Here is a 22,533-nt window from a genome sequence, read left to right on the forward strand (position 1 = left end):
AATTATAGTGTATTTATACACCAACATATTATGTACCTACTCACAACAAGGAAGTCGATTCATTCATGCAACAAATAGAGCAAGTGCTTTCTATGCTGGGTGCGATTCCAGATGCCAGGAACACAGCAGAGGGCCCAACAGACGGCTGACTTCGCCTGCAACAGGCCCATTCCCAGCAGGGTCCCGTCTCGCCGCGCTGGGGGTGAGGACCTTAACATGCGGCCTGGTTACCGGCTGGCCATCTGGGGACACCCTAGCTGACGTAGCAGCTGTCCTGGGGCCGCTGCAGCACTTTGCTGGGGACGTGCAGGGGGTGTCACTGGTGAAGATACAAATCAGAAGCGTCCCTACCAAAGTCAGGGTTCTAAGGAGATGCTTGGAGCCGCCCCTTATTCAACACAGTTCTAGGGAGCTTAACAAAAAATGAAATCAATCAGATAAAAATGGGAAAAAAACCCAACCTTGTAGATCACATGATCATCTACCAAAGAACGAGAATCAAATGCCAAACTATTAGGACTATTGCAAGTTTAATATAATAGTTGAATAAAAGGTCACCAAAAAATAAAGCTCTCCCGTACACCAGTAACAAGCAATGAGAAAACGTAACAGAAAAATTCCTATTCACAGTAGCATCAGAAACTATAGCTAGGAAAAAACGAATCAGACAGTGCGAGAACTTCGTGGAGAAAGTTATCCGACATTACTAAAAGTTTCATTAGTAAGACCTAAATTTCATGGGATGAAAAAAAACATATAGTAGAGCAATACAACTTTAATCCAAACTGCAAAGTGACTATAGAATTCCACAAACCAATTTAAGACTTCATGTAAAATATTAGAGAGCCAAAACCAATTTTCAAAAAGAATAAATACCATTCTGATGAACAGATGCACCATCTAATGAGACAGACTATGAAGGTACAGTAACTAAAATGTGGCATTGGCATAAAAATATACGATTAAATCAATGGCATAAAATGAAAGTACAGAAACAGAAGCAGGGTTCAGAATGGGCGTTCCCCAGGACGTGCCTCTGTGGCGCGTGAGCATCAGCTCCCACAGGGCATTTAAGCGGAGGCCTTGCCCAGAGGAAGGGTTATTACCAGAAATTGGTTTCTACGGCCCACGTACCGGGCAGGACACGCTGCACAGGACACCGGCTCCTCTGCAGCCCTGCTGGGCGGCCCCGCTCCCCGCCGCCCCTCCGCAGCCCCAGGGCGACCCCGGCTCAGACCCGCACACACAGACCTCACGCCCCTTCTGTCTCCGAGCCCCTTGGTCCTGGAAGTTTCTGACTCTCTCCCTGCGTGGTTCCGTGGGCACACGACGCTTCCTCCTCCCGCACAGGCCCCCGTACTCAGGGGGAGGGTATGTTTACAGTTGTTCATATGGCAAATAATACAATGATTAATAAACAGTAATACAAGAATAAACCGTTTTTCTGTACTCACACTGTAAATCTATTTCTGCCCTCTCTGTATATGAGAATGTAATACCTGACTTTTTTAAAAAAGGCATCTCATTTCACTGAGGAAATACAGGGCTATTCAGTACATAGTGTGGGGACAACTGACCCCACAAGCAAACAGACAAAAATAAAAGAGCCCCTTCTTGCCGGACACGTGCTTCTGACCAAAAGTGAGGTGGGGAAGCCCCGGCAAAAAGCACCCGGCTGCGTGCGACCCGCAGGCCAGGGCGGCGGCCTTTCTGGGGTGCAGAGGGCAGCAAGCACCGCAGGGGCCGCAGAAGCACAGGGTTCTTCCCCACCTGAGACAGGGCCCGGCCGCCCATCACAAAGTGGGCAGGGGGGGGGGGAGGTTTTCTGGGCGGCCTGCAGCTGGCTCTGCCCCGGGAACTCCCAGCCTCTGACTGTCGAGGGAGGACCCCAGCCCACTGGGCGGGCCAGCGCCCACGGCAGCTGTGCCGGCGGAGACGGGGCCCAGCGGCTTCCCCGTGGGCCAGGGCTGAGCCGGGGCGCACTCTTCAGACTAACGCTGAGACCGGGGATGAACCGGAGCAGGGGAGGGGGCTGGGCACGATCCTTGGGAGGCAGAGCTGCCGAGCTTTAACCTGGATTCAGCGCGCGGACCGTGTGTGCGCGGCTCTGAAGCAGCGCTGCCACCGCGACCCTGCTCCCACAGCTCTGGTAGCAACCGGCTCGATTCTCACTGCAGCGGGCCAGGTGCGCACGCGAAAAAAGCAGCTGCAGCCGCTCGGGCAGCCGCACAGGCGCCGCGGCCGCTTCGCACATTCCTCGGTTTCCACGCGACCATGTCTGTGGCTGGATTCTTTCTTTTATCACCTTTACGGTCTCCTTTGTGGAATGTCTGCTAGGCTTTTATCATCTCCTGGCTATGTGTGAACCCAAAAGTATCTGGCATCTACTATTATTTTAAAAGATCAACTTCTTCCAAGGCCTAAGATGTCAGCTACTATCTTCAAAAAAATAACTTCAGCATCTGGCTGGAGCTTCCTGTAGTTCCAGTTCCATATCATCAGAGCATATGTTTGCTCTGTCCCTGACACAAGTGTATCGGACAGGTCCGGAAACAACGCACATGTATGCACGTGGTCACGCACACACCTTTCTTTTAAATCACAGTATTTCTCTTTCCCTCACCTAAAAAAAGTCGCCCTCCTGAACTGCTGAGCCAGGGGCCTGCTCCCACACCGATCCGCCACACCCGGCTCTCCTCAGCCTTTCCTTCGCAGTCTTCTCCCCGAATTCCTGCCCCGCTGTCTCTTCTCTTCCGCCCTCAGCGCAGCCACCCTGGGAGGCGCCGGCTGCCTCACGGCTCACACACCGGCCTGCTGGCCCCCACTCCCTCCCTCCAAGTCCCTCTGAACACCTGTGGAAGATAAACATCTCTTGAACACTGCTTGAAAGCTGTCTCTTTTCCCAAAAGCTTTCTAAAGGGTGAGTAATAATGCCAATTACAGTAGCTATTTAAGAACCTAGAAATTTGGCTTCAGTGCGCCTGTCCAAACTATCTTTCCCAATATTCAAAGCCTTTTCTAAAAACCCCGGCCTTAGCCTTTGCCCTCAGCTTCCCGCGGGGACTCCTAGAGAGAAGAGCCAGACTCTGGTTTCTGCCGCAGTCACGCTCAGTGACCTCCGTGCCCCGTGCAAGGCAAACACCAGAGGGCTTGCTTCCGCGCCCTCGCCGGGCCGCCTAACCTGGGCCGACCTTCCGTCACCCCGTACCGGCCACCCCCACGGCGTCGGAGCGCAAGCCCAGCCGACTGGCCCTCTCAGCGCCCGAGCTCGCAGGGCTGTGCTGCCTCGGCGCCCTGCCCGCCTCCGCCCTGCTCTCCCGGACGCGGCCCGTGTTCCGAACTCGGCTGGAACGTCTCTGCTGGGGCATTTCCTCCCAGGCTCACACACACCTTTGCTCTCAGTGCTCTTGCGCAACCAGACCCCTAGCAGGACTCACCCTGCTGGACTGTAACGACTTGCTTTACGTGTCAGGATCCTCAGAATCCAACACACTCGGAGGCCCGTGCCAGACCATTAACAGTGGGTTTTAAAAGGCCTTCGGGGACGGCCCCTGCCCCTCAGGGCTGCTCTCGGTGAGGCAGCGCGGCACCATGGTTACGAGCTGCGAGCCTGCAGCCAGGCTGTCTACGGTGAACGTGGGCCTGCCATTTACCAGCCACAAGGCACCAGGCAAGTTAATGACCTTGGCCCTGTCCACGCAGACGCCTCCTTGGAACGGGCGCCCTTCCTTCTCCCCACCACCCCAGACCCCCCCGGGTTTGAAGGCCTCTGGGAGACCCTGTGATCGCCACGGCCTGCAGCATTTCCTGCGTTGCTCTGCATTTAGTTGCACTGCCCCGGTGACTCTTCCTGTCTGACAGCCTGGCGAAGGTCCTGAGGCCGCCCGGCCCCGCACCGCAGCTCCGTGAGCCCCCACAGCCAGCAGCGAGACAAGAAAGCTCTGTGGGGGCTCCACTCGGACCACACCCCCTTTGCAATCTAAGAAAGCAGGAGCCCTGGTCAGGCCTGGCTCGCTGCAGGTGTGCAGGGGCCAGAGGGACGCCCCAGGAAGAGAGGCTGAGAGGGAAGCTCCCTGCCCTGGCCCTGCCAAGAGCCTGGAAGCTGCAAACCCCGCGGCAGCAGGGGGTCCTCCAGAGAAGCATGTGGAGGAGGGGACACGATGTGGGGGGGGTGGACGCGGGCAGCCGCAGGGGCAGGGTCTGGAAGTGCAGCCACCCAGCTGTCACAGGGAGGCAGCCTTAGTTCCTCTCTCTGTCCAGCGAGCTCAGTAACACCTCCATTGCACATACATAATATCTGACGTTCACCCTAACCATTTGCTGGAGCCCTTGGGAAACATCTAATACAAACAGAAAACACCGGAACTCATAAATAAAAACGAGAACAGCGAACCCGCTTTTCATTGTATGAGAAAATGTATTAAATTAGCTGGCAGCAGTAGTTACAATAGTTAAATTACCTGTGAGAAAGCTAAATACGCACAGCATTGCCAACAATACAGACTTGAGACAAGGAAAACATTCCACTACAAACTTGATCCTGCTTTCCTGACACTTTCTCCACCCTGACATTGTTTTCCTTCTGCTTGTGATTAAAACAAGTTTCCAAAATTATCCCCTAAAGACAAGCACGGAAAGGCACACTTTGTAGCAACTTAGTTCTATAAATGTACTACCCAGTTACCAATGCCCAAGATACTTCTAAACAGCAATGACCATGTAGGTAAGAAATTCAGACAACTGCAAAAAGCTCCGCGGACGACCTGAGCCACTCATTTCCAATTGCGAGCGTTTCCAACGCGAGTCGTCCGTGCGCGTGTGCGCGACGTGCTCATGGCGCAGACCACCCCAGCCCCCTAACTTTCAGAGGTTCCCCGCTGGGTCTCCAACAATTAGTTCGAATCAGTCTAGCGGCTGAAATGCTACACAATCCTCCGCAGGTTCCCCGAGAACGGTTTCCTTCCGAGGGACGCAAGGAAAGAACAGTGGCCGGTCTCCTAGGCTCAGAGAGAAGCTGTGGGCTCGGGAGAGGACACCGCCGAGAAGGCGTGTGAGCTCCGCAAGAAGGAGCCAGAGACACGGCTCGGCTAGGAAGGGGGCCGAGGGCCCGGCCTGTAACCCAAGCGAGGCACAGGGAAAAGTGGGGATTCGTGCCCCCAAAGGGGCAGAATCCACCAGGGAGTTGGGGGGGGGGGGTTGTGTTTGGTGAGTGTGTTCGGTGAGTGCGTGTGTTGGGGTGTGTTGTGTTAGTGAGCGTGTGTTGGCTGCGGCTCTGTGTGGTGTGCTGGCCGGGGCAGTGCGCCGCGCGGAGGGGCGCGCTCGGCGTCCGAGATTCCCGGGGACAAAGCCGCCACTTCCGACCCGGATGCGGGACCGGTTCGGAGGAATGCGGGGCTTTCCCGGCGGTAACCAGCGGCTCGGGGCGGGCGGCTCCCGAGCGCCGGTCCCAGGCCGTCCAGCCGCGCCCGCGCCCGCGCCCTCACCCTCCCGCGGGGCGGTCCCGGCCCTCTCACCTCCGGCGGGCGCCTCCCTCTCCGGTCTCCGCAGCCGCGTCCCTTCGGCGTCAGGCCCGCTCCGGGCCGTCGGCAGGGCGGCCAAGGGCCGCTCGGCAGGCTGCGCCCGGCGTCCCCCTCTCACCGCCCCTCTGCGTCCCGCTCCGTCCTTCCCGCAGACGCGGCACGCGGCCCTCCTCCCGGGCGGGATCGCCCCCGACTCCGCCCCGGACCCCCCCCCCGACAGGGCCCTGCGCGCTGATTGGCCGCCGCGGGCCCGGCGCGCCCGGCCATTGGCCCGACGGCCGCGCACGGCGAGGGGCGGGGCTTGACGGCCGCGATTCCCGGAACGCGGCTCCCGGCGTCCCGGATTCCGGCGTTGCTTGTGCGGCCGGGATCGGAGGGTCCCACCCCCCGCCCCCGGGCTGACGGAGGAGCGGAAGGTTCCGTCCCTGGGCGGAGGCCGAGGCCCGCGAGCGCCCGCTGCTTCCCCGGGCGCCGCGGCCTGCCCGCGGGACCCGGCCGCGAGGGAACGCGGGCTCCCATGGGGACGGGGACGGGACTCCTCAGGGAACCCGACTGGCCGCCGCGACCGCAGGTGGCGGCCGCCGCGCCTTGGGTCCAGCCCTGGGAAACGAGCCAGGGTTCCCACTTCTAAGTTAGAGAAGGACTTTGGGTAGTATCAGTCGGGCAGGGCCTGGGCTGGGGACACGCCAGAGACGAGGAGGGTTCTTTGCAGTCGCACCTCCCAATCGGTGGGCGATAGAAGCCCCGAGAGGGGGCCAGACTCCTGACACGCCCGCCCCGCGGGAGATCAGACCTGCGGAGCCACCTGGGGGTGTGTGTGTCGGTGTGTGATGTGTGTGTGCCCCTGCGTGTGCGGGGGCGGGGGGCAGGGCCTTCCGTGGAAGAATGGCAGGCTCTCCATAGGATTTCACGCGCAGGAACAAGTTACACCCATGTAGTGACACAATTATAAGGTTCTCCATTATACTGAGAGTTTGGATACAGTAAAACACAGACCAAATTATGATCTCTTCGTTGTAACCATGTAATTTATAAAAGACACAGAGAGGCGGGCCTGCTGTGTGTCCAGTGCTGAAGGGGTCCCAGGCGAGCTTGGAGGCGGTGGCAGTAGAGGCAAAGGACCCCCGTCTCCGTGCCCCATCCTGGCAGCAGAGACAAAGCCCCCTGTGATCTTGTGGGCTGCCCCTTGTCACCTTGTACCTCCCCCTGGGGGATGGGACTGTATTGTATCCCAGCTCTGCCTCTTCGAGGGGCGTCAGTCTTAAAGCAAACCCTTTAAATCTAGCAAACATTTATTGAGGGGCGACGTCTACTGGCTAAGTGTGCCTTCTGGTTCCTTAGTGGCTGGGCTTAGACCTTGCTGTTTCCCAAGTCTGCGACCTTGAGCAGGTCTCAGGTTTTTCATCTGCACGGAGAGCAGTGGTCACCTAATTGGGTTGCTGCAAGGGCCAGAGGAGCTCGCGGCGAGATGAGCCGGGCCGCAGCAGACGCCCGGGGACCGCCGGCGGCTCCCGTTACTGCATGTCTGCCACGTAAGTGCTTCCCAAACCTTTTGCGTGACCGCTTGTGTTGAAAGCAGTGACATTCCATGGCTCAGGGTACAGGCAGAGGGGACCGAAACCTCACGGCACACTAGCCTGCCTTGCGCGCTGGTCGGAAGAGCGCAGGACCGAGTCCCTTAGTGGCCATCTTTGTATTGGGTTAGCCCAGCCCTCGCGGCTCAGAAGCTCTCATTTTGTGGGGATGGTTGAAATCCTAGGCTGAAAGAGTGAATCGGCACTGGAGGAAGGTTTATCGGTGATGTCCCCTCAGCTGGGATGAAGTAACCACACAGACAGCTCTGTAGGGTACTGGCCCCGAAGTGACCACTTCCAGGGCAAGGATTTGTCATTCGAAAGCCCCGTCAAAATGCAAAGGGAAGTGGGGGAGAGTGGCATCTGAATAGAGATGTGCCGTGGGGCCATTTTTACTTCGATAGTCAAAGGCAGAGAGGGGACGTGAGGACGCAGGCAGGTGTCATCTGAGGGCAGGCGAACAAAGGGACAACGCGGGGAAACTACGGGGCAGAGGCGACCCGAGGCAGAGGCAAGCCTCGCCTGCCGTGCTACCCGCGGACAGGCAGCCCTGGCCCGGGCGCTGGTTACTCCTCACCTGCACCCAGGCGTGTTTCTGAAACTCTGTGTCACCCCTGGGGACTCTCCCCCCCGTCCTGCCTCGACCAAACAGTGTTGGCATCCATCGTAATGACTCAGCTGGCACCTTGACCTCACAATTTCTCATCCTTCTCTTTAGCAGTGATCTTCAACGTCGCCCTCTCTCCGAAACCTGCAGGTGCGGCCACGCCCCCACCCAGTCATCCGAGGCGCTCAAGCGCCTGCCACAACGCGCGCCATGAGCCGCCCTCTCGCCCCATAGCTGCCTGCCCTCCGGCCTTGCTTATTCCCGCTGAGCCCGCAGCTTGCCTGCCCTCCGGCCTTGCTTATTCCCGCTGAGCCCGCAGCTTGTCCTTAGCGACCTCCGGCCTGTGTCCTTCCTCATCACGGTATCGGCAGTTGTTTCCCGTCTTCTCTTCCTAAACTGTGAGAACTATCCTGGACCTCTCGCTAGCAGGCTCCATCCCCTTGGCCTTCATTGTGTGTACAGGCCGTTTCCTCTTTCCATTTGCCTTGAAAGTCTAGCCCCACCCAACGCTCACTCTTAGTCTGCCCTCGTTTCCTTATTCCCTGGAAAAACCGAGAGCACCACTTGTGAGCAACCTTAATTTTTCTCCATCTTAGGAGGCGACTATGGCTGTGTCTGCACCTACCGGCCGCCTGGAAGAAGGGCCCTTATTCTCTCAAAAGGGTCCCTCCCGCTATGTTCCTGGTTCTATGGCTGCCAAGCTCAGTCCGCGGGTTTTATCTTTTTCATTGCTGGCACAAAATAGCTTAGAAAAAATTTTAAATGATTAACTCCGTGTTGAGCTGGAGACAGCCTTTCTGTAGACGTTAAAACCTTTGTAGCCCAGGAGCCTCTAATTCACCAAACGGACCTAAAAGTATGTAATTCAGTCAGTATACGTCTCAAAATGAAGCCATTGAAAGCACATTGCAATCCATTTCGTAGCATAAGTCTAACATGAACTTAAATCCAGTTGTCACTAAATTTCCAAGCTAGAAAACAGGAAAAACCCCCTTCGCAGCAACAGAAAGAGCAATAGTATGACTCACTTATTTCAGAAATTTCACTGAAGGACACTATGTATTCAGAAAAATGAGCGGCCCCGGAGCACAGCCTGAAATTGTTCAGGAACCGCTCCCAGCCTGGAACCCGACCCCGCCCTGCCCGCAGGTCCGCTGTCGCCACCTCTGACTTCTAACGCCAGAGGGTCACAGCTGTCACTTTAACACTGAGAAGCTGGCAGCGACTTCTCGACCTTGTTCGTGTTTGCCTATTTCCAGCTGAGCATGTGACCGTCTGTGATAGGCCGAGGGGCGGGGCGTGGGACGGTGGCGTGGCAGTGTTGGGCTCAGGAGGACACCGGCAGTTGTCACGCTCGGGCGCTAAATCGCTGCAGCTGGGCCTGCTGACTGCGCCCGAGACTCCGGGCGCTGCTGGACTCCTCATCCCCTGCCCCAGCCCCTCCTTTCCCACAGCCGCTGGGGGGAGGGGAGCCAGTGCTGAGTGACGGAGACATCGGTCACTAACAGCAGCCCCTGTGTCCTGAGTGCTTGCTGAGAGCCAGGATGGTGCTAAGTGTCTGCACACAAGATCTTATTTCTCACGTCAGAAAATGAAGTAGGTGTGATCTTTGCCACCCCTCCCCCACTTTTACAGCTGCGGAAACTGAGTCAGGGAAGTCAAACACCTTGCCCCTGACCGTAGGCAGACGGCAGTCTCCGCCAGGAAGCCAGTCCTGGTGGTCCGGTTCTAAAACTTGCCTCCTCCAGCGCTGGGCTGTGCTGTCTTCTTAGAAGGCGACGGAGCTCAGGCTCCCGCACCCTCAGCTTCCTGCGGCCCGGCACGCCCTGCGGTGGCGGCCGGTTTCCAGAGGGGAGCAGGTTCGTGCTAAGGACGGCCTGGCAGGTCCCTCTCCTGCGGCGACGTAGGTCCCCTCAGCACAGCGACGTCCTGCTCTGCCCAGGTGGCCCTGCACTGGTCTGGCGGCCCGTGTCGCGTTGCTCCTGGATCCCGGCTAGCGTGTCTCCTAAAGCTGTCTAAGTCTAGCTGCTGGCCGCAGTAGGGTCAGGGTTGCAGTTACTTCAGGGTTTGGGGGGTGGTCCGCGCCCAGGAACAGCTGTGACCGGGGCTGTGGGGGCAGGGCTAACGGTGGCCGCGCACTGATGCCTCCTCTCCTCGGACCAGTGGGGTCGCCATCCGGGGGCGTCCAGCCCGCATGCGGCCCAGGAGGGCTGCGAAGGTGGCCCCGTACAAAACTGTAAATGTACTTAAAACCTTTTCTTCGCTTGTCAGTTCTCGTTAGTGTTTGGGTATTTAACGTGTGGCCCAAGACAACTCTCCTTCTTCCAGGGTGGCCCAGAGACGCCACAAGGATGGGCACCCCCGAAGGGTTTCCTGAGCGTCCTTGGAGCGCGACACTCAGTACCAGGTGCCAGGTACTTAGACAGGATGAGGCCCCCGGCAGGAGAGAGAGTATGTGGTGGAAGTAGATCAGCGGCTCCGAAGGTGAGGGCCCTGCGTTTTGAAGAGGAGGAGGCTGGGTGGAGGGGAGCAGGCGGGGGAGCGTTCACGAGGGACCGAGTGAGCGGGGCTGTGGCGGGGTTTGGCGACGTGACAAGTTGTGGGATTGAAGGGAGACACGTGAGAGAGGACGGCAAGGGGGTGGCGGGGGGTGATGGTGCACAGGCAGGGCAAGCCCGGGGCGGCGAGCAGCGGTGTGTGAGGAAGCCTTCAGTTCCGGCAGGAGCGTCCTTCCCGAGTCCGGAGGGCGGTGGCGTCCGGTTGCTGGCCCCGGCAGCCGGACAGTGCCAGGCCCTCTTCCCGCTGCTGCGCTGCGGCTCGCAGCCACCCTCAGCATCGGGCAACGCGGTGGCTGGTCACATCCGACGAGGGAGAGTTTGCCTTCCCCAGAAATCCCAGGCTGGCTTCTCCTTGCGTTTCACTGGCTCAGGCTGGCGTGGTGCCGGCGTGCCCCTCAGCCCCCCTGAGGGAGGCAACGGGACATTCCGACGGGCTGCCACGCACGGCCGGGTCTCAGACTTGAGCCCCTCGGGATAACCTGGGGACAAGCACGGAGAGACACGTGGCCGCCCTGTCCTGCCTCAGCGCTTCCGAGGGCAGCGACCTGCGCTCTGACCGGCGCCACGCGGTGCCCGTACCTCTGGCGGGGACCGCGCTGTGAGGACCGCTGTCCTGGCATACTCCCTCGCGGACGCCCCACAACGTCCCCTGTGGAGGTGGCTACCGAGTGTCCTGGCACAGCCCCCGCTTACGCCCGTTAAGCCAGCGTGGCTACGCCCCTTTCACTCTCAAAAGGCCTGGGTCATTTTCACATGAATTAATCACTCGGTTTGACTCAAAAGGGGCTTTGAACGCAAGTCAAGGCTCCTCCTCTGCAAGGGCGCAGGGGCCAGCGAGCCAGGAGCTGCGGAGAACGTGGGTTCCAGCCTCAGTCCTGCGCCCCGGGATCTGCCTGAGAGGGGGACAAAAGCCACCGGCACGTTCTGCGCGGCTGCTTCCTGCCCGGCGGAGGGGCGTCACCCTTGACTCACCGGGACACTTCTCTCTACTCGTCGCAAACAGTTTTTGATAGCGTTTTCATTTAACATTCTCAACAGAATAATTCACTTTACTAAATACTAAGGCATCAGTTGCAACTAACTCATGTCTTATGTTTGTTGACTTAAAATTTTTATAAAAATACAAAATATTTCTGTTTAGCAGAACTATCCTATTTTAAAAACTTGGATTATAGTGCGGCTCACGGTCAAACAAAGTTCAGGACTAATTAATAGTGCTGGCGGTTAATTACTTCTGGTTCACCCCGAAGGAAGTTTCTATTGGAAGTTTATTACGTCGGGCAATCACGGCAGGAGGCTGCGTACTCTCGGGGAGAAAAGTAGTGAAAGGATATCCCTGCTTTTCTTTCTTAACCTAGTTTCTTTTTCTCGGCTTTTTCTGCCTAAAGGTTACCAAAGACTAGTTTGGACATGGTTTTACACATCAGGCACCTTCCACTTCATTCATGGAGTCAAGTCACCCTCTTTCAAGTTCTTTAAAAACTGATAACAAGCGGTTTTGGGGGTGCAGTTTAGGAGTGTAATTAAACCACTTCCTCCCAACTTCACACAAAATCATCAACCGAAGCAAAATCCTGATGAGAATCTCACTGGTCTTTGCAAAACCAAGAATTGTGAAATTTCACTTAATCCAAAATTATTTGAATGCTGTTGTTTTAAGCCTTTTACAAGGCTTTCGTTCTTATGCCAACATAGCCACGTAAGGTTTCAATTCTTTGGCAGGGCAATTTGGGGTGATTCTAGTAGAAGAGCCCCACTGAAAGGGTTCAGAGATGGCCCAAGCTTTGAACTGGGGAGAGCCCAGCTCTCTCTGTCCCAGACTCCTGCCCACGGCAGGAGTCTGCCCCGCAGCATCGCGGCAGGTGGTTTCCCAGCTGAGCTGCCTCCGGCACAGGCCAGCCCGGGCCGCTGAGAGCCAGCCGCTGCTTCCTGTGTGGGGCCGCTCTGGCCGGCAGGCTCCTCCTGGGGACTTACGCCGCCGCCCGTGTGCTTACCTGGGAGGGCCGGGTGCCGTGCTGTGGACTGAACTGCGTTCTCCTGAGAGTCACGGCCCAGCTCTCGCGCCCGAGAGGCCTGTGTTTACAGATAGGGACGGTGGGAGGTAGTGGAGATTAAGTGCGGTTGTCAGGGCGGGGCCCTGATCTGATACTTCGGTGGCCCTGTAAGCTGGGGAAAGGGAAGAAATCTTGCTTTCTCTCCGCTGGGTGCACGGAGGAAGGGCCAGGTGAGGACGTCTGAGCACGAGGACGTCTGAGAACAAGGCCGTCTGCAAGCCAGGGAGAGAGCGCTCACCAGACACCGAACTTGACCTTGGACTTCCAGCCTCCAGAGCTGTGAGCAATCAGTTTCTATTATTTAAGCCACCCAGTCTGTGATGTTCTGTTCTGGCAACCTGAGCTAAGGCAGGCCATATGCCTTGCCTTTTCGAGTCAGAACTTTCAGCTATCTTGCCCATCCTAATACTTCTATTCTTTTTTTTTTTTTTAAAGATTATTAGACAGAGGGGAAGGGAGGGAGAAAGAGAGGGAGAGAAACATCAATGTGTGGTTGCCTTTCGAGCGCCCCCAACTGGGGACCGGGCCTACATCCGAGGCCTGTGCCCTGACTGGGAATCGAACCGGCGACCCCTTGGTTCACAGGCCAGTGCTCAATCCGCTGAGCCACATCAGCCAGGGCCATACGTATATTCTTTAAAGTGGAAATTCACCATGAGTCCCATCTTTTCTTTATCTGATACGATTTCCAGACTTCGGTCCAGACGGCCCTGCCAGCATGTGTCTGTCTCATACAGTGATGCCAGCCAAAGCCAAACCTCACCTTGTGTGAACGCCCTCTGCCCAAGGCAAAATGCAATCAGACGTCATTTATATGGTTAGGTTCCCTATCTTCTTGTGGTTCACACCTATTATGTTGGTTTCGGTGTTTCAGAAAACATGGTCTGTACAGGTGAGACTTGTCGTCACCTAAAGTCTGCATATTTTTTGATGAGCTTCATCCTGGGTCCTGTGAGCAACTAGGCACTTGGATGATCAAGTATGAGACCATGTGGAAAAACGTAGAAGTTTAAAGAAAACCAGCGTTTACCATACAGATGCAAACTCCAGGAGCCAGTTGGTTTACCTAGTGTGTGAATCAATTTCAGGCTGTGTTGGGAGGTGCCAAATGCTATGAAAACAAGAAAAAGTGGAGTGGGCCGGGGGTCCAGGGGCCACGTTCTTCCGGCCACGCACTGCGCCAGACCCCGTGAACACAACGTCGCTCTGCTTCCTTGGGCCCAGCCATGAATAAAGTGTTTAATTTAGAATTTACCACATGTCCCATATGTTTGATATCTCTAATGCAGGGCTACAATAGGTGACGATCATTAATTTAGCTGAGGAAGTAGTTGCTGAGTCATTCCTTTAAAATAACAGGTTGGGATTCTATCAATTAGCAGTATATCTGATTTTGACAATGCCTTCATTTAATCAATTGATCACTCATCCATCATTTAGTCAACAAACGCTCTCAGGCTGCTTGTCATGGGGCAGCCGTTATGGGGACAGGGGAACGTGTTAGCGTTACAGAATTTCCGGGTGTTTCTAAAAGTGGGATTAGATGCCTAGGGATATTATGAAGCCGAAAATGGCGGTTTTTTCTAATCCAAAGAACGTAGCCGTGGTGCGAGCATTCCTCTTTTCTCCTTCATGATTACGTAAGAAAATGTCCCCAGGGCCGCGGCACCTCCCTGGTGGGCAGGCCCCCGGGTTTTCCTCACTGTGTGCACAGGGAGATGGCATCCAGGAGGACAGGCACCTCGCCCTGAGCCACGGAGGGCATGTCCGGCGTGGAGTGGAGGAGACCTTAGGTTTGGAGTCATCGTCTGGCAATGACCTTGAGCCAATTAGCAAAGAGGTCACACACAGCCCACGAGTGTCAGAGACCTGCCGCAGGTCTCCCTGGGGGCCGGGGGACGGTCACTGTAATGTGCGCGCAGACCTCTCCTGTTTCTGGGGTTCACATCATTGGCGTCAAAAGGGCTCAGGTATGGCAAGTTCTCAGGGAGCAGCAGGTCACCCGTCTGAGCCCGCCGGGTCCCTCCCGCCCCCCCCCCCCGCCCCCGGCCCCAGGAATCAGCAAATGCAGCCGGAGGCCCCAGCCACACCCCAGCTCCTTATCTTCCCGCTGCCCAGCCTGCGACCTCGCCTCCTGCGGTGCAATTTCAGAAGAAAGAAAATGGCAACCCTGGAAGATTTCTACCGATGGGACCCTGACCATTTAGCTTTTGGGCATGTCACATGAGGCCTCATTCCAGACATTATCTGCTGACATTCAACCTGGTCACAAAACGGTCACGGAGTCTTACCCCGAGGAGATGCATTAAGGTTCCTGGGGGCAGTGCCGGCCTGTGAACTGAAAGGTCGCCAGTTTGATTCCCAGTCAGGACACAGGCCTGGGTCGCGGGCCAGGTTCCTGGCTGGGGGTGTGCAAGAGGCCACCAGCTGATGTTTCTCTTCCTCTCTTTCTCCTTCCTTCCCCTCTCTCTGAAAATAAATAAATAAAATCCTTAAAAAAATAAAATACGAATCTCTGCCTCCTACCCTACCCCTCGCCCCCCCGCCCCCCAGGCCCGGGCCCCCAGCTGGCACTGTGAGCCCTGCCGTCGGACGCACCGTCCTGAGCGGTGCGTTTCTAAAGGCCCACGTGCTGTCAGTGAGCTGCTGGGGTCCCTGTCCTGGTGGCCCCTGTTAGTGCCAGGGGAGCGCCCTGTCCCCAGTGCGCGGCCCCCACCCCCCGCCAGGTGTGTGAGTGCGTAGAAGAAGAGGGTGGTTCACCCCCGGCCGCTCAGCATCACCGGAAAAGGTACTGAAATGCCAATTCCCGGCCCAACAGCAGAGCTGCTGCGTCAGAAACTCTCAGGGCCAGCGCCCCCCGCCCCCCGCCCCCCGCCCCCCGACTCCCCGACCCCCCGGAATCCCCGTGCCCACGCGCCCTGTAGGTGAATTTCACGCAGATCACAATTTGAGACCCACGGCCCGCACCCAACCTTTGGTATTCTGAACGCGTCATTTGACTAGAACTGCGTTAGATAGCTGTCCTCTTTGGTCGGGGGGATATTCGGGTTATAAACAACAGCACCGACAGGGCTTTGCTTCACCGAGAAAGGCAAGTGCCGCTGGAACGTCAGCTCGGCCGCCCGGGCGGAGGGCAGGGCAGCGCCCGCGGCCTCCAGCCCCCCGTGAGCGGCAGCCCCGCCTGCGCTGGCCTGGAGTCTGCATGTTGACCTTCTCCAGGCAGGCTCTTCCCCAGGAGCCAACAGGACTTTCAGAGGCAGCGAACGACGCTCAGCAGGCCCAGCCCCACGCCGGCCACAGGGGCTGGGGCGGCTGCGAGAATCCGCCGCCGGCTGCCGAGGCCATCGGGGCCAGGGGGCAGAGCGGCGTCTCCAGGTCCACGTTGTCCCTCAGCGACCCCCTGACGCCGAGGGAACCTTCCGGTGGGGTGTGTCGGGGGTGGGGGCGGGCGGGCGGCCGCGTGGCCGCGTGTGTGTCCGACGCCCTTCGCGGCGGCAGAGTTCCCGCGTTCCGGCCGGCGGTGAGGGTGTGAGCCCAGGCCGCGCGCAGAACCGCACAACCAGAGCAGCAGCCTCCTCGTCAACAAGGCTTCGCCGCGTCGCCAAGCTCCTTTCTGGGGGAGGGAGGTACTGTGTCCCCAGACCCCACGGATCCTGTGGGACGAGGCTGAAGCCGATCGGGGCCGGGGCTCCCGAGCGCACGGGCTTGGCTGGGCTCCCAGACCCCGCGGAGCACCTCTCTCTCAGAGGCTGCGCCCCAGGTCGATAGGCGCCGGAGGTGATTCAGGCTGAGATTTCATATCAAGCCACAGGAACTAAAAATGCGAGTCTATTTCCCAATGTGAAACACAACCTGTCATCTTAATCCGTTTAACTTCCTCAATTTGCCATCTTACTCAAAACGGTCTGTTTCTTCACGGAGCCTGGATGGGTTTCCTCTGTGGTAACTGTGACCATCCGACCCAGGGACACGTCAGGCCTTCCTTGGCCTCTGGCCCTGCTCCTTCAAGGAACGGCCGTGAGCAGGCAGAACTGGCCCACGCTGAGCGTGCGCTGGGGCCGGTGGCCGCGCCGGTGTCTGCCAATGGGCTTGCTCGGGGCTTGCCTGTGGGGTCCCCCGCTGAAACGGGGAGCCGCTAGCACTGGCTTGAGCCGGGGCCGGGGCCCAGTAAGCGTTGGTTCTGACGTGAGAGGCTGCTGCGAAGTGGCCAAGAGCAGGGTCTCCAGGCTGCACTGTCTGGCTCACCCCCTGGCTCTGCCCCGTATTAGCTGGGTGACCGTGGACAGGCTTCCGGGTAAGATGGTGACCGGCAATTCATCTTGCAGGTTGCGGGAAGGACGAAGAGCTTCTACAGGCAAAGTGCCGGCGCGGTGAGGCGCACGTGGCCAGCCCGGGTCAGACGTGAGTGAGGCCTGTGATACAGGACGCACGAGCTAGAGACCCCGGTCAGGACGCGGGGGCTCGAGGACCCGCCGTGGGGGGCTCAGGCCGACAGGACGGTCCTTGGCTTCAGGGCCTGGTTAGAGCCGCCAGAGGAGGAGCGGCGAGGGGCCTGGAGGGCCGGCTCCCGCAGCCGTGGGGCCCTCGGGGAGCACGCGAGAGGCTGGCCGGCCCTCTTTTAAATATTTAGAAGTTACAGGGCACAATAAAAAACTGTTGAGTAAAACACTTTCTATCCTCCTAGCTCCCTAACGCCTGGGAAGTGCAGGTCAGAACGAAGGGTTCCCAGAGAACCGCCCAGCCCGGCGGAGGCGCAGAGAGGCCACTGTCAGGCCGGGGGGCCTCCAGCCGCGCCTCCAGCCGCACCTCCCTGCACCCAGCCCGGTGTCCCGGCCCCGCCCCGCCCCGCCCCACGACGTGCCAGCGGTGGTGACGTGACACCCGGCAACCGCCAGGGACACCCCAGGCAGACCTCCTGCCAGTTGGCCTGGGCTCTTTGGGCAGAGAATTCCAGAGTCTGGAGTATCAGGAATTCACTCTGCAGGGGCACTGCTGGGGACTGAAGGCTCGTGCCCTCCCCAAGTTCACAGACCGGAGCCCTAACCCGCCGTGTGGCCAGATTAGGAGCTGGGGCCTCGAAGGAAATAATCCAGGCTAAATGAGGTCAAGGAGGTGGGGCCCCAATCCCTAGTCCTTAGGAGAAGAGACACCAGGGGCTGGCCGCCTCCCCCTCCCTGCGTGCGCACACACTGGGGAACGGCCACAGGAGCACAGAGGGGCAGGGCGGCCGCGCTCGCCAGGGCCCCACCAGACGCCGTCGGAGCGGATCCTCATCTCAGGCTTCCGGCCTCTGGGGTCTCGAGGAAGCGCATTTCCATTGGTGGAGCCCCTGGTGGGTGCGCCCGCGCCCTGCAGCCTCCCTGATCTGCGTGGAAGAGAAGGAACGAGTGCAGAGCTGCTGAAAAGGGGCCTCGGCGTGGGGGGGCCCCTCCACCCAGAGGCGCTCGGTGGGGAGTGGAGCCGCTCGGTGACATTCGCACCTGCTCCGGGCGCCGCAGGGGGACAGAGGCCCGGGGCCGGGAGGACCTTAGCCTTCCGGCCGCAGGCGATGTGCCGTCCTCAGGGGCCGTCGCCCCCGTGGTCCGGGCGGGGGAACGGAGGTCTGCACATGTCCCACAGGCTGCAGGGACGCCTGCTCAGACCTCCGAGCTCCGGAATCCTAGGCAGGTGCCCTGGGGCCTGCTCCGCGAAGTTTCCCGTGTGGGATTCGCTCTCCGAGGCCTCGCGAGTTTGCCAGCAGCGTCCTGGGGGAGGCTGGGAGTCCCCACCCCTTTGCCAGCCGGGGCTGCCCCTGTCGGCCTGGCGCAGGGCCTCTGAGGCCAGAGCACTGGGCTGGAAAACATGCACAGCCACCTTGTAATCGCTTGCGTTTCGTATTAACTAGAGGAAAAGTGCGTAATGTTTTCAGAGGAAGGCCCTGGAGACGTGCGCCCTGTTCTTCCCCGCAGCGAGACCCACACACGACTGACAGCCAACACCGCCCCGCGCGGCTCCGACACAGCTTGTTTACATTAAGGCCTGTTCCGGTCACAGGCAGGAAGCACTTTGGAAACCGGGCAGAGGTGGCGAGGCCGCAGCCCAGCGACAGAGCTCCTACCCGCCCCCAGCCCCGAGGGTTCCGAGCTCGAGGCCAGGGACCAGGACAGTCCTTCCAGGTGCGGAGACAGCCCTCACTGCGGTCACAGCCTTCACTTCTCCACAGTGTTTCTGTTTTCACTGGAGCCCACTGGCCGCGCACTCGTCCAGCTCCTGTGTGAGTGGGCCACTCCCAAGGTTCAGCGCGGGGGTTCCAGGGCTGGCCCAGAGGCGCGGCTGGGAGACGGAGAATGCGCTCCATCCTCCCGCCCTCTGGCTTCCGGCCCCTGCCCCGCGCTGCAGAAACAACCCCGGCAGGGCGGGCCGCCCCGGGCAGACTTGGCTGCGCCCTCGAAGGGAAGGACCGGAGGACGGAGCCGGTGCGTGTGCCTTCTCCCGACAGGGCTCTCTGTCTGTGGGTGTCCTTCGCTCCCAGCCCCTCTCGGCTGCGTCTGGGAGGACCGCACGGCGGCCCCGTGCCCTCCGCAGGCCTGCTCTCGAAGGCAAGGTCAAGGGCCCCGGGCCCTGCTCTCGGGCCAACTCGGGGGCGGGGGCGGGCAATCACTCATCATACCTGGTTTATTGCCTGCGAGGAACAAAAGTCACTCAAAACAATGTTCCAAGTAATTCTGGTAAAACATCGAGTGCTCATTGGCTTTTTCCTGATTATAAAAAAAGATCTTATGGATTTCTTTGTGAAAAACTTAGAAGGTGCGGGAAAGTATAAAGAGGAAATCAAGTGCACCCATAATTCCACGTCTCCAAGATCATCACTGTGGGTGTCTGGACGTGTGTCCTCAAGCCTTCCTGATCTCTATTTAGAATACTTAGACGTACAATATACATAATATTTTGAACCTTTTTTTCATTTAGTAGTAGGTATTATTGTATTTCCCATGCTGTTAAATAATTTTAAAAATATGCATGTTTATTTTATGGATGTACCACCATTTATTTAAATGCTTTTCTTCTGTAAAATCTAAGTTTTCCATTTTATAAATAATTCTAGAATCAGGCTTCCGAACACGGTTCCCCATTTCTGACTTTAAGGTCCTTGGAACTGAATCATCTGGGGGTGGAGCGACGGGGTCAAGGATGATCAGTTCTTCTCAGATCCTCGGTCCTTGGAGTCAAACCGCTTTTCTGAGAGGCGTTGCCGGTTCGCACTACCAGCAGCGCCAGCAGCGCCTCCCCCGGCTGACGGTCAGCGCTGGGGCCGGGCTCCGGCGGCAAAGCCTCCGCGTCCGAGCCCGGCTTGACCATGCCCCGCCGGGCAGCCGGGAAAGGCTGCCCAACTGCCCTGGGCCTCGGTTTCCCTTCGATTTAGCAGGCGTGGCAGCCCTGCCCGCCTCACAGAGCCATGATGATGTCAAAACATTGCAAGTAAATACTTACAAGGGTGCCCAGCACGTAGAAGAACTCAACACGTTTGGATCTATTACCACTAATACAGTCCCCCCCAATTTGACACGTGAGAAGCTCTCATCACTGCATGGAGCTGCGTCCTTTGATCAGAGTGACAAACATTTTTCACGCCCTTCGGCCCACCTCTGCACGTGTGAGTCCGTGCCCACTGGCCCCTCTCGGCAGGGTGGGCATTTTCGTGTCACAGAACTGGTGGACGGGGATCTTTCGATATGAAGGATGTTAACCTCGCGCTCGTCACCTACACGACAAATATTTCTCACCGTTTGCAATTTGCCTTTATTGATGCGGTCAAATATGATATTTTCCTTCACCGTTTTTTCTCTTGCCTCTAAGCTTAGCCATCCAGGCCCCCTCCCACAAGGTTGTGAGACATAATTTATCAGGTGGAGTTTTTACAGAGTCTGAGGTCTGATTTGAGATTCGCTAAAAGATTCCGTTGTGCGTCAACGAACTGGGTTTTGATTTTCTAGCATTCCTCGTTTTGATGCCTGATAGTTTCCCTTTCTCAGAAATTTCTTAGAAATTCTTCGATGCTTTTTCTTTCAGCTTATTTTAACACCATGTTGTCAAGTTCCCACGCATGGAAAACCCTTTCAGGTAGATTGAGCGCAAGCCTGTAGATCACCTCTGTTTCGGGAACGTGGACTATCCCTTCACTGCAGCAGCTTTCTGCGCAGGCTCGCTGTCTCCCCAGCCCCCCGGCCCCTCCCGGCCCCGTCTCTGGGCTCTCAGCGCGCTGCCCTCCCTTCGGCCCCCAGAGCACCTCGGGGCCTTTGAACTCCGCACCCTCCCTGCCCGACCCGCTTCCTCCAGCCTCCGGTCCCCGTAGACCCCGCCTCCTCGCCCACAATCACCTCCTCCCCTTTTTGCACCCCGTCTGGGTCTCCCCGGCACAGCCCAGCGGTCTGCAGTGGCCTTGCGGGTTTGTCCTGAGCTTACTGCGCGTTTGCCACGGGCTGGAGCCTCTGGGATGGCGGAAGTTTTGCTGTGTTTGCGCCTGAATCCCTGGAGCCCAGAACGGCGGCCCAGGGGCCTTTGAAAAACCCTGCTTCACCCCGCGTTTCCCTGAGGTGACCCCATGGTGGAGGAGGGGCCGGGGACATGAACGGGGGCACAAAGCTCTGCGCCCCAGTGCTCTCTGGCCGCGAAGGCACCGGCATCTTCCGGGGAGCCACATAGAACCTGAACGTCTACTCACGGAAGACAGAGCACAATTTATTTTTTTAAAAATGTCAGTGTTTTCGTACAGCGAGGCACGAGAAGAGCTACCTCACGTTTGCTGTGCCGCTGCGCTCCCTCGTGTACCTGTTGTGCAGAGACAGGCTGGGGACAGGCTTCGGCGACTTCTCTCTGAGTCGAAGGGGGGCCGCTCGGCCTCCGGAACACCCCCCAACGCTGCGCTCGCCTGGCTGTGACGCACGCGGGCGGTGCCTGTACGGTCACGTAGGCAGCCCCTCCGCCGGGCGGCCAGGTGGCCGTGACTAGGACAAGCCCTCCAACCCCAGACGCCGACTCGGCCTCCTAACGGGGTGACCGCTTTTGTCGCTTGCAAGGAGGTAAGAGACGTAATCTTTCGATTTGCACCCCCGGGGTGCTGTGCCCCAGGAAGTGACCTCGGCCCCAGGGTCGCCGCCTCCCGGCGCTCTGCACGCAGCCGACCGGCGCAGCTCCTGCCTGGAGAAGCACGGGAGCCATGAGCGCGCCCGCCCGACACGCGTGCCGTCGCAGACAGGGAAGTCGTGGGCGGCGCTTGCGACTGTGGGCTGCGGGCGTCCGTGGGGTTTCCTAAGGCGCCGAGAGATCCTCCTCATGGTCTGTCTGGGGAGCTTTCTGGGATGATGATGTTCTGGGCCTGTGCTGCCCCATGTGACCAAAAGGCCCGTGGCTGGTAAGTGCCCGAAAGTGGGAGAAACTGTATTTTTAATGTCATTTAACGTTAATTAACTTCAGCCTTAGCCCCACCTGTGGCCGGTGGTCCCCAGATCGCACAGGGCAGCTGTCGACAGCGAACACCATAGCGACACTCGACCAGCATTAAAACTCATCGAAAGCCACGGCAGGTCGGCCTCCCTGCGCGTGTCACAAACTTGGGAGGTCGTTCTGCACCCGCTGAAGTGTCAGGCGGCGGATTCTAGCCCTCGGACCGAAGTCCCATTCTCCTGGCTCGTACCCAGGGGACATGGCTGGCTGACCACCCCGCTCTGAGCTTAGGGGCCGCTCCATCATCTTGCCCCAGCCAGGATCTGTGCAGCCGCTGCCCACGGAGGCCCCGCCGTGTGCGGAGCGCTTTCTGGGGGCCGCTCAGGCGAGCCCGGGCCGCCCCAGCCGCGGAGCTGCCTCTCCTTCTCCGCGCCCCCCGCCCCGTCCTGGGACCGGACGCCAGCCCGCCCAGCGCCCTCCCAGGCAGCCTGGTCAGCCACGCTGAGCACAAAGGCCCGCTCTCCTGTCTCCACGCCCCTTGACAAAACTTCAGATGCTGAGCTTCCGCGCTCCGTTCCACCACGGTGGCTGTATGTCCGCAGTGAAGGCTGGACGCGGGGAAGGAAACCCAAAGGGCATTTGCTGCGTGTCCGTGTCAGGCCTGGCCGGACAATGCAGACGTGGGGCCTCACTCCGCGGCGAGAAGAGCCGAGCGACACAATGCACCAGGAGCTCACTTGTCCTTCTCTTCTGTGCCTCCCAAGAAGCAAGTGACTTTAGCTCATTCGCCTGCTCCCT

The 22,533-nt window shown here is 58.5% G+C and overlaps 1 protein-coding gene across 1 annotated transcript in view; it reads right to left on the bottom strand.

Annotated features, from left to right (window-relative positions):
* Positions 1 to 5,661, bottom strand: part of IL6ST (interleukin 6 cytokine family signal transducer) — a 41,819-nt gene extending 36,158 nt beyond the window's left edge. Inside the window, exon 1 of the mRNA XM_054575349.1 lies at positions 5,514 to 5,661. The gene's annotated coding sequence lies outside the window, so the exon portion shown is untranslated. The remainder of the gene's footprint in view (positions 1 to 5,513) is intronic.
* Positions 5,662 to 22,533: the final 16,872 nt, after the last annotated feature.

This window comes from Pteronotus mesoamericanus, unplaced genomic scaffold (genome assembly GCF_021234165.1).
Source record: "Pteronotus mesoamericanus isolate MK-2021 breed Mesoamerican mustached bat unplaced genomic scaffold, CSHL_Meso_final contig_29, whole genome shotgun sequence".
Classification (NCBI taxonomy): Eukaryota; Metazoa; Chordata; class Mammalia; order Chiroptera; family Mormoopidae; genus Pteronotus; species Pteronotus mesoamericanus.